This window comes from Halichoerus grypus, chromosome 2 (assembly GCF_964656455.1).
Source record: "Halichoerus grypus chromosome 2, mHalGry1.hap1.1, whole genome shotgun sequence".
NCBI lineage: Eukaryota > Metazoa > Chordata > Mammalia > Carnivora > Phocidae > Halichoerus > Halichoerus grypus.
Window position 1 is genome coordinate 15,134,476 of NC_135713.1, and position 12,490 is coordinate 15,146,965.

Below are 12,490 nucleotides of genomic sequence, written 5' to 3' on the forward strand. Positions count from 1 at the left end.
AATTAACATATAAAAAAGAGGAGACATATCATCAGGTAAAGCCTAGTTAAGGCTGAGAGCTAATTGTTTTACTTAGTATTGTAGCCAAACCTTAGAATTATGGGATATGGGAAGAGGAAATAGAGAAAGAAAATTAACTTAAAAATTGCTTTGTAAATAGGTGTTGAAGAGAAGCATTTGAAATAGCTCATTTTAGGGGCGCCTGGGTGGCTCAGTTGTTAAGCGTCTGCCTTCAGCTCAGGTCATGATCCCAGGGTCCTGGGATCGAGCCCCGCATTGGGCTCCCTGCTCGGCCAGAAGCCTGCTTCTCCCTCTCCTGCTCCCCCTGCTTGTGTTCCCTTTCTTGCTATGTCTTTCTCTGTCAAATAAATAAATAAAATCTTTAAAAAAAAAAAGAAATAGCTCATTTTATGTGGTGGTTTGGGGTGTGCTGGGGAGAGTAAAGGTAGGGGAAGATATTATGTCTCTTTTGCTTATAGTAATGTAGAAATATATTTCATCATGACCATTGGGAAAGGAAAGTATGCAAATTAGAAAGAAATATATAGGAGAAATTACCTATATATATATATATATATAGAGAGAGAGAGAGAGAGAGAGAGAGAGAGAGATGACATAAATAGCAAGTTGATCAAATCAACAATAATACGGTATAACAGAAGACAATAATAAACCTAAAATAAGCAAAAAACAATAATGTGACATAAGATATAAGTACTCCTTGTTAAAATCCCCTAAAAAAGTTATGTCAGATAGTTTTGTTTTGTTTTTAAGATTTTATTTATTTGGCCGAGAGAGAGAAAAAGTAAGCAGAAGTAGAAGTAGGCAGAGCGGCAGGCAGAGGGAGAAGCAGGCTCCCTGCTGAGCAGAGAGCCTGCTGTGGGGCTCGATCCCAGGACCCTGAGATTATGACTTGAGCAAAAGGCAGACACTTAATAGACTGAACCATCCAGGCACCCCTGTCAGATAGTTTTAAAAAGTCTCATTTTTATATTATTTACAGGAACTTTAAGAAATGAAATGCTTTCAATTAGCAATAATCGTGCCTCGGATAAACCTCCTTGGCTACGATACCGAAATGAAATACTAAAGAAAGCATAAACATTTAAAAAAAAGTGTCCAAGATAGATGTTATATAACTTAAAATTATATAATTTTAAGCATGATTTAGAAAGGAGATATGCATCACATCATATATGCATAAAACTACATAGAAAATGCATAAAGGGATGGGGCGCCTGGGTGGCTCAGTCGTTAAGCGTCTGCCTTCAGCTCAGGTTATGATCCCAGGGTCCTGGGATCGAGTCCCACATCAGGCTCCCTGCTCAGCGGGAAGCCTGCTTCTCTCTCTCCCACTCCCCCTGCTTGTGTTCCCTCTCTCGCTGTCTCTCTCTCTCTGTTGAAAAATAAATAAAATCTTTAAAAAAAAAAAGAAAATGCATAAAGGGGATAATATGTAAAATATTTTTGATATGTAAATGTCAATAAATTATAATTATAGTCAGATATTTTAATAAACTTCTTTCAGAATTGGAAAGATGGAATAATCAACAATTTCTAAATAAAATAAAATAATCCAAGAAGGTATAATTAATCAGCTACAATAAATTTGAACATGCTACTATGACTAAATTTAATTCCAAAGCCAAATGTACTTGTCAATAATGAAATAATCAATATTTTTCAATTTAATTAGGCTTTAAGTAGTTCCCCAAATATTAAGACTCATTCTTCAATATTAAAAAAAAATACTTAAAATCTCAGGAAACAAACTGAGGGGTGCTGGAGTGGTGGGGGGTGGGAGGGCTGGAGTGGCTGGGTGATAGACATTGGGGAGGGTGTGGGCTATGGTGAGTGCTGTGAATTGTGTAAGACTGTTGAATCACAGACCTGTACCTGTGAAACAAATAATACATTATATGTTAAAAAAAAAAAAAAAAGAAGAAGAAGAAGATAGCAAGCGGGGAAGAATGAAGGGGGGTAAATCAGAGGGGGAGGCGAACCATGGGAGTCTATGGACTCTGAAAAACAAACTGAGGGTTCTAGAGGGGAGTGGGGTGGGGGGATGGGTTAGCCTGGTGATGGGTATTAAAGAGGGCACGTTCTGCATGGAGCACTGGGTGTTATATGCAAACAATGAATCATGGAACACTACATCAAAAAGTAATGGTGTAATGTATGGTGATTAACATAACATAATAATAAAAAAATCTACTTAATAAAGTACCATACAAAAGAAAAAAATCTTAAAATTCTATGAATGGATAATGCCCATATAACCACAGGATGACCTCTTTATTTAAAAGTAGTCATCATGAATACTTATTTCTACAGAAAACACTTGATGACCTAAACTAGTATTTATGATATACCTACATCTTAGTCCATTCCACTGCTATAATGGAATACCATAGCTGGATGATGTATAAACAACAGAAATTCATTTTTCTCATTCTGGAAGCTGGAAAGTCCAAGATAAGGCACTAGCAGATTTGGTGCCTGGTCTGATGTCCTCACATGGAAGAAGGGGAAAGGGAGCTCTCTGGGGTCTCTTTTACAAGGCACTAATCCCATTCATGAAGGCTTTACCCTGATGACCTAATAAACTCATAAAGGTCTGACCTCCAAATGCCATCACACTGGGATTAGATTTCAACATTTGGGACACAAACATTCTGTCTATAGCAATGTATAAACACATCAAGTTATGAAATAGCATTGATAATAGTGTCCATAAGTGTTCAGCAGGGCATGCACTAAGTATCAGCTTCTTAGGGCTCCTGTAACAAAGTACCCTAAACTAGGTGGCTTAAGACAACAGAAATTGATTCTCTCATAGTTCTGGAGGTTAAAAGTCTGAAATTAAAGGGTCTATAGGCCCATACCCCTCTGAATCCTAAGGAAGAATCCTTCCTGACCTCTTCCTAGTTTCTGGTGGTTGCTAGTAATCCTTGGAGTTCATGGGCTTGTAGACATGTCACTCCAAATTTCTGTCTTCATCTTCAGAGGATGCTCTCCTTTGTGTCTGGGGGCCACCATAATCCAAAATGACCTCATGTTGATGACACCTGCAAAAACCCTATGTCCAAATAAGGTCACACTCACAGGTACTGAGAGTGAGGGCTTCAATAGCTCTTTTCAGGGAAGACATTCAACTAACAACAGTTGTTAGAAGTGTTATTTCTGGGTCATTGAATTTATGGGTATTCTGTATTCTTATTTGGACCTCACATGATTTGCCAAATGTCTACAGCAAATATAAATTAATGTAAGAATTAAAAATGGACATTTAAAAACAAATTTAAGGGGCTTCTGTGTGGCTCAGTCAGTTAAGCATCTGCCTTTGGCTTAGGTCATAATCACAGGGTCCTGGGATCAAGTCCCTCATCAGGCTCCCTGCTCAGTGGGGAGTCTGTTTCTCCCTCTGTCCTTCCCTCTGCTCGTTTTCTCTCTCTCTCTGTCAAATAAATAAATAAAATCTTTCAAAAATTAAAAACAAATAGAAACAAATTTAAAGGGATCACATAATATGATTTGAATATAATTCTTTTTTTAAGATTTTATTTATTTTGAGAGAGAGAGAGAGCATGCAAGTGAGGGAGGAGCAGAGGGAGAGAATCTCAAGCAGACACCACACTGAGTGTGAAGTCCGATGCGGGGCTCGATCCCACAACTGTGTGATCACAGCCTGAGCCAAAACCAAAAGTTGGAAGCTTAACCGACTGAGCCACCCAGGCACCCCTGAATATGACTCTAATCATATGTAACTGACTTGTGAAAGTTACACTGATGCTTTCAATTATGGATAGAGATAGAAATATACCAAATATGCAATTAATCTGAATTGTCAGGTGTAGATCATTCAAGTACTCAACAAAAAAAGAAAAGAAACTACCCCCTCTCCTCATTATTTAATGCTTATTTAATGTGCCCTTACTTAAGTGGGGGATAATTTATGGCCTTGCTCATAAATTGAAGAGCTATAATGGAGAGAATGTAGGGTCTATTTCCCCAGAATCTCCTTTTATAAAAGAGAAAAGATATTCCTGTAAGTTGCCATTAGCTAAACCTTCTCACATTCCTTCCTAGGGAAATTTTTTCAAACCATAATGTATGACCAAAATTCATAATTGTGAATTTGGAAATAAACAGTGCTTTCCTTTTTGTGAAAATAAGTTCCACTTTAAAAGTCTCATACACTGTTTTCCTAAAATTTGGCTTTGGGTCATTAACTGATTTTCTTGGACGGTAAGTACTATTAGTTGAAAGCAACTGTGTAATTTCCAAATCCAAGAGAGGCAAATTGTCTTTTTTTTGTTGGTGGTGGTGATATGAATTATACTTTTACTGTATTTAGAGAATTTCAGTAAAAGGGAAGTAATAAGGGAAGATAATTTAAGGGGATTAATAATTTTCAAAATGCCAGAGGCCAAATTATAATCAAGTTTTCATACATTTAGTTAATTAACACTTTGAAAGAGACTTAATTTATGTGGAATTTAGAGTACTCTTAATAGGTTAGGCACATGTAATTGCCTCTAGTACCTATAATCATCTTGATGCATAATTTTCATGGATTAGGATGAAGATAAATGATCTGGAAAAGCATTAGAATTCCAAAAAATCTTGCTAAATGTTTATACCAATGTTCAAGTCCCTTGAAGAGCACTCCAATCTGTTACTTCATTTTTAAGAATCTTGTAACTATTTATTAATAAGATAAAGTAAACTTCCTGCTATAATTGATGTCAACATTATATTATTAGCAGTAACCTACTGGTTATTTATAGAAAGCATTATAGAGATAAAAATAAATTGCTTTTCAGAAAAGTTTAAGAAGGTTCTATTATGGTCAATAAACTGTGGAAGAAATATAAAGCTCAGTTGTTGCTCTTAAAAGGTGTACATATAGTTCCTAAGATAAGATTTGTTCAACAGTAAATAAAATGTACATTAAGTCGAGACAATGTAAAGAAAAGAGATGAGCATACAGAGATGTTAACTCTTTTATAACTGTTTGGGAGAGTTATGTACTTTTAGTGCTTGTTCTTGTCTCCAGTTCTGGTATCAGAAATTTCAACTAATGTATTAAGGTTATGCAGAGGAGATATTCTAACAGGAATTAATTCTAGAAGTTTCTGTCCAAGGAATAAACCACTCTAATATATTAAATGTAGTTTCTTCCTTACTGCAGTGAGTGAAATTCTCTTCATATTCAGTCATGTTTCTAATTCTTCCTTCTCTTTCTCATTTTAATAAAAAGCAAGAAAGCCTTTGAGAAATATTTATTCTATCTTTCTAAGTTTATAAATCTTGTTGGCTTTAAACGCTTTTTAAAGAATAACTTTGGGCGCCTGGGTGGCTCAGTCGTTAAGCGTCTGCCTTCAGCTCAGGTCATGATCCCAGGGTCCTGGGATCAAGCCCCGCATCAGGCTCCCTGCTCCATGGGAAGCCTGCTTCTCCCTCTCCCACTCCCCCTGCTTGTGTTCCTGCTCTCGCTATTTCTCTCTCTGTCAAATAAATAAATAAAATCTTTAAAAAAAAAATAAAAATAAAGAATAACTTTATATCTTCTACACTTTCCAGTGGTCACTTTGAGATTAATGGAGATGTGCCTTACTTTTTGTTTCTCCTCAACATTTTGTCATTTTTTCCCTTTTTTTAAATAACTGGTCTAGAATTGAACTGATACCCATTTGGACTCTTGCTGCACTTCCCAAAATATTTGATGATTACTATGCACTCTCTTCCTTCTTCAACAGGATTAGGGTCTGGTGCCCCATTATCTTGTCACAATATAAACCTCAGACTAAATTTACAGCAGTGTTTTTCTTTCTTTCTTTCTTTCTTTCTTTTCTTTCTTTCTTTCTTTCTTTCTTTCTTTCTTTCTTTCTTTCTTTCTTTCTTTCTTTCTTCTTTCTCTCTCTCTCTCTTTATTTTCTTCCTTTCTTTCATCAGTTACCTTATATCAGTGAGAGAAAAGAGAAAAAATAGAAAAACAAGCAGACAGTCCTCAGGCAGAAATCTCCACACTCTGAGCTTCTATCTGTATCCAGAATTCTAGACAAGATGAAGTTTCCTTTAAATGTTGAGATTGTAGTATTTATTTCTTAAGAATTTAGCATGATCTTGATATCATTTGGAGCAAGGAGAATTTTAGGAGGAGAACAGCATGAAGGTTCCAGGCCTCTTGTCTGACCTTCTGTTTCTCCGTATCACTTCCCTTTCGTGTAGACTATTACAGCTTATCTCTGAAGCTGAACTGTAGTCAGTCCAGAAGACACTGTTTTCTATCAGGATCATAAACTGAGCTGTTCTGCCTATACTTCTCTGCTGCCCCTCTTTTGCCATTAATATTTTATCAACAGCTCTCTGTAAAAAGAATTAATGTTCTCTTTTGCTTTTTCCTAGGCTAGATCAAGTTCACACAGATACCTTACTTTCCAGGAGTGGAGTCTCATCCCGTTCAGTTTGTGTCCTGTTATTATGGTCCTGCTCTGTAAAATAGGTTTTTACAAAAATGAAAATGGTATACAGGGGATCGCTTGAAATTGTATAGGTTCTCAAACACATGTGTTTGTCTCTAGTCGAAACACCTAGTCAGGAACTAAGGGCAGATTAAGTGAGGTGTATAAGCCTCCTCTGTTCCTCCCCTCAATCACTTAAAGTCACCCTTTAACCTCTCTGGGAGAGAAGTACTTCTCTCAAGCTCATTAGACAAAGTTTAGATTTTTTTTTTTTTTATGTTATGTTAATCACCATATATTACATCATTAGTTTTTGATGTAGTGTTCCATGATTCATTGTTTGCGCACAGTTTTGATTCTTGAGGCTCTCTCAATAAAGACCAAGATTAATTAACTCAGAATGCACAGGGCAGTATTTAACTGTCTATTAGATATGGGGCACTTGGAAAAAAAAAAGATATGGGACACTTGAGTAATTGGAAATTTTAGCTGAACCATATGAAATTGCTGATTTGGTCAAATTGGTCAAATAATAACAAATAATCTATATAATTTAAATTAGTACATAAAAAATGAAATTATTCCTTAAAGTAAGTCTAGGTGGCAAAAACTTGAGAGTGGAGGTAGTGTGCTTAGAATCCTAACCTAGCAAGAAACTTATTAGATCATAAACGAACCAAACATTATTCAAAGGTCACCTAAAAGTTGTTTAAATAACTATAAGTAGAAATTTTAAAAAAGATTTTCAAACTTAGTTCAAAAGCTTAAAAGGGAAGCAATATATATATATATTTTTTTTTCAGTTTTCACTAAAGAAGGAAAGGATTGGGCCACCTGAGTGGCTCAGTCGGTTAAGCGTCTGCCTTCAGCTTAGGTCATGATCCCAGGGTCCTGGGATGGAGCCCCGCATCAAGCTCCCTGCTCAGCGGCGAGCCTGCTTCTCCCTCTCCTGCCACCCCTGCTTGTGCTCTCTCTTGTTATCTCTCTCTCTCTCAAATAAATAAATAAAAATCTTAAAAAATAAAGATGGAAAGGATTATTCTATGGATGCAAATCAGATGAGTGGCAGGGAGATGTACACACAAAAAATAATCTCAGGGCTTCTGAAACCAACTGAGGACCCACTGAGCAAATACAGTAGGATGTTTAGTGGCTTTTACTTTGTAATTGTCCTGATTTAACATTACCTTGTAGGAAGACCGTTCTTCTCCATTTTCCACATGAACCCTTCTACCCTGACTGTCGTTTCCTTCAAAACGGTGGTAGAGGGCTGCTATCCTCTGATTCCTAGCACAGACAGAAATCAGTTACATTTTCCTTAAACCTACTGCTAATTTTGTTATCCTGAGAATCATACCAAATGTTACAAATTGTTCAATAAAAACTATGAGACATAAAAGGAGTCACAAAGTGAAAATGATAAAGACCAATTCACCCCTACTCTGCATTAAGTACTCATTTATATTAATGCCCATACATTTAAGTGTATCTCTCTGTAAAAAAAAAAAAAAAAAAAATATATATATATATATATATATATGGGCACCTGGGTGGCTCAGTCGTTAAGCATCTGTCTTAGGCTCAGGTCATGATCCCAGGGTCCTGGGATCGAGCCCCGCATTGGGCTCCCTGCTCAGCGGGGAGTCTGCTTCTCCCTCTCCCACTCCCCCTGCTTGTGTTCCCTCTCTTGCTGTCTCTCTCAGTCAAATAAATAAATAAAATCTTAAAATATATATATATATGTATATATACATATATATTTATATATTTTGCAAACTGTGGGAAATAGTCTATAGAAAGAGCCCTTGACAGTTTGCTTGGGTCACTATGCTAGTTTGCTGTGGCACAAAATAATCAACTTCACCTTCCTTTGTGCCATGACAAAAAATCCCAATATAAGAGAAAAACAGTTCACAGGAAAACCAAAAACCAAAAACCAAAAAAAACAGTTGAGATTTTTCTCAGTTTCTGTAGTTACCCACACTTGTTCTGAATAAAGTAGGTAAAAGTGTATTTACAATAGCCAAGGTGTTATGACTAGCTGACTAGTTGGAGTGCGTTATTTTTTTCTCACTTTATGCAAGACATGCAAGTAAAGGACATAGCCTTAATGTCAAATTTTACTATGTGCAATCTATTTCCACAACCAAAGCACAAGGACAACTATGCAGTAAGCTTTTATTTCTAAATTTTTATGATATAATCTTTCCTTCCAAATACATGATGACCTTCATTAAAGTCTCCATAAAGGAGTGTACGTAAACTCAATAATTGTGCGAAGGTTCAGAAGGATCGTGGTACTCTGCTTTGGAAGTAACTTCAAATACTATCGGGTTTGGCCAACAAACCCTGAGGCAGCGAATGAAAAGATTACTCCAGACACCTTAGTAGGAGCAAGGAGAGGGTGTGGGGACCAGAGGCTCTAGTGGTGAAAGGTCCTGAGCCAGATTCTGCCTCCACCTTTATTGTGAGGATTAACAATACAACAAGGGAATAAGAAAAACAAGAAGGAATGTGAAACTGTAATAATCAGGACAGTGGTCTAAGGAGTATTGTGTGAATAGAACAAGCTGAGCTCCTGATGGGTGTGCAGACAGGGAGTGTGCCGAGTGCATGACCTCCAAAGATAAATGTCTCTTCTAAGTCAACCATTTACTCCCTGGATGAGTGTATTGAGTTGCAACGAGGATCCGGCTGTTTTCAGCCAGGAAACCTTAAAGGGAGCCCAGTTTTCTGGACACTCCTTCTTTGCTTTGCAATTAGTCTCATCCAGTGAGGCATGTGTTTATTAAATCTTATCTAGCCAGGCACTACGAATCCTCACAAAATCCTATGGAACACTATTTTTTCCTATTTTTTTTTTTTTTTTAAGATTTTATTTATTTATTCATTTGACAGAGAGAGACACAGTGAGAGAAGGAACACAAGCAGGGGGAGGGGGAGAGGGAGAAGCAGGCTTCCCGCTGAGCAGGGAGCCCAATGTGGGGCTCGATCCCAGGACCCTGGGATCATGACCTGAGCCGAAGGCAGACGCTTAACAACTGAGCCACCCAGGCGCCCCTATTTTTTCCTATTTTTATCGGAGACAAAGCTTTGAAATGAGAGTAGAATTCATTGTCAAGAAGAGACCAATTTGATTTCAAATTAATTTGTTGTGTTAAGGTTATATAAATTATCATTTAAAAAATTGACAATTTAAAAAAAATGATTTTTCCATAGTTTTCATGCTGAAATGTGGATCTTCTTTTTTTTTTTTCAAGATTTTATTTATTTGAGAGAGAGAGAATGAGAGACAGAGAGCATGAGAGGGAGGAGGGTCGGAGGGAGAAGCAGACTCCCCGGCGAGCAGGGAGCCCGATGTGGGACTTGATCCTGGGACTCCAGGATCATGACCTGAGCCAAAGGCAGTCACTTAACCAACTGAGCCACCCAGGCACCCTGTGGATCTTCTTTTATTTTCCAACTTTGTAAAACTTTTATTTATGATGTTAAAATGTTAGTAGGTCTAGGGGCGCCTGGGTGGCTCAGTCGTCAAGCGTCTGCCTTCGGCTCAGGTCATGATCCCAGGGTCCTGGGATCAAGCCCCGCATCGGGCTCCTGGCTCGCCGGGAAGCCTGCTTCTCCCTTTCCCACTCCCCCTGCTTGTGTTCTTGCTCTCGCTGTCTCTCTCTCTGTCAAATAAATAAAATCTTAAAAAAAAAAAAAATGTTAGTAGGTCTATATGTACTCTGCCTCATCTTCTTCAATCCAGGGCAGATAGAGTATTGACATTTTTAACAAACCAATATCAAATCCAGCTTGGGGCTGGCCATTTAATCTCTTATGTATCTCTGCCCAGTTGTACCATGTCTATCTGTCTCTAATTTTCATTTTGAAAATGGCTGTCAAAAATCTCTTTTTTTATCTTATTTTTTTTAATTTGATGAATTTGTATTATCACATATTTTATCTTTAGTATAGATCATAAATCATTTTGAGCATTTTGTTTTGTTCTATTAATAATTTTAAGTTTAAATAAACCCAAACTATTATGTCATATTGAAAATGCCTGTTTTTCGTAGCCCACAGTAACCAATCTTAAGAGCTCAACACATAATGTATAATTCTAAATGCCATCTCATCATTTATATTTTTATAAACTTCTTATTTTAGAGTTTTAGATTCACACAAAAATGATAAAGATAGTATAGAAAGTTCCCAGATACTATATACCCAGCTTCTTCTATTGTTAACATTTTACTACCGGGAATGTATATCACAATTAATGAATCAATATTAATATGTTTTTATTAACTAAAGTCCATACTTTATTCCTATTTTCTTATCGTTAACCTAATGTTCATTCTCTCTTCCAGGATCCCATCCAGGATACCACACATGGTTAGTCATGTCTCCTTAGGCCCATCTTGGCTATGACAGTTCTTCAGATTTTGCTTGTTTTTGATAACTTTATGTTTTGAGGACTACTAGTCAGTTGTTTTGTAGAATATTCTTCAACTGGGATTTGTCTGATGTTCTTTTTATCATTAGACTGTGGTCATGGGATTTTAGGGGAGGAAGGGCACAGAGGAAAATGTCATTCTTATCACATCATCTCAAAGGTGTATACTATCAAGAGGAATTATCATGACCAATGTTAACCATTATTGCTTTGATGAGGTTTGTCAGGTTTCTCCACAGTAGTTAGATCTTGTTCTCCCTTTCCATACTGTATTATTAGGAAGGAAACCACTTTGCAGGCCACACTTCAAGAGTAGGGAGTTATGTGCCACCTCCCTGAGGATGATTGTCATAAATTGGTTGTAATTCTCTGCACAGGAGATTAGTCTATTCTCCCCTATTTGTTTATTCATCCATTTATAACAATATAGACTTAGGGATGTTTATTTTATACATTGGGTTAACCCAATATGATTTTTATAAATTTTCCTGCTCAAATTTTTCCTTCTTTTGCCATTAGCAATTCTCTTGGTTGGTATCTCTGTCCTTCTGACATATCTCCATTAGTGTGTGTATTCTAGCACTTCCTTACAGTTATTATAAAATATTTTTTACTTATCTTGTATATTCTAACACCAGTCCTAGAATCAGATCTTTCTCTAAGAAGCACTAGTTCCTTTCATTGAAGAATGGTAATACGAACCATAATTTGGGCGTGCGGTGTGCTCACTGCTATATCATTTATTTTTATTTCTTTATTTTTTTAAGATTTTATTTATTTATTTGAGAGAGAGAGAGAGAAAGAGCATGAGCAAGGGAGAGGGGCTGAGGGAGAAGCAGACTCCCCACCAAGCAGAGAGCCTGACTCCAGGCTTGATCCCAGGACCCTGAGATCATGGCCTGAGCCAAAGGCAGACACTTAACCAACTGAGCCACCCAGGCGCCCCTCATTTATTTATTTTTTTTAAGTTCTTATTATGTATTGAAAACAAGAAAATAACTTATGTGATGATTTTAGCTTAACACAGTCAGATATGTGAAAGAAAGAGCTATTACAGTGAATGCATACTAGGCAATGTTGTGTAATGCAACTGACTTTTAATATTTTGTTTTAAGGGTGCCTGGGTGGCTCAGTCAATTAAGTATCTGACTCTTGATTTTGGCTCAATGAGATCAAAGCCCCACATTGGGCTCAACACTCAGTGGGGAGTCTGCTTGAGATTCTCTCCTTCTCCCTCTGCCCCTCCCCCTGCTTGAGCTCTCTCTCTCTCTCTCTCTCTGTCAAATAATCTTTAAAAAAGTGTTTTGTTTTAAATAGTAACTAAGTGGAGCACCTGGGTGGCTCAGTCAGTTAAGCATCTGACTCTTGATTTCAGCTCAGATCATGATCTCAGTGATGTGAGATCAAACCCCACATTGGGCTCCATGCCTAGCATGCTTAAGATTCCCTCTCATACTCTCCCTCTGCCCCTCCCCTCTCCTCTCTCTCTCTCTCTCCCTCCCTCTAGAAAAATAACAATAATAATAATAATAATAATAATAATAACAAATAAATAGTAATTAGGCAATGTGAAGTCTTTCTT

At 37.1% G+C, this 12,490-nt stretch overlaps 1 long non-coding RNA gene and 1 other non-coding gene across 2 annotated transcripts in view; one reads left to right on the plus strand and one right to left on the minus strand.

Annotated features, from left to right (window-relative positions):
- LOC118546092 (uncharacterized) overlaps positions 1-12,490 on the plus strand; it is a 192,669-nt gene that overhangs the window by 168,844 nt on the left and 11,335 nt on the right. The window lies entirely within an intron of this gene.
- On the minus strand, positions 947-1,083 carry LOC144381213 (U4 spliceosomal RNA). The gene has a single exon (XR_013446106.1). It is a non-coding gene; the product is annotated as a U4 spliceosomal RNA (small nuclear RNA).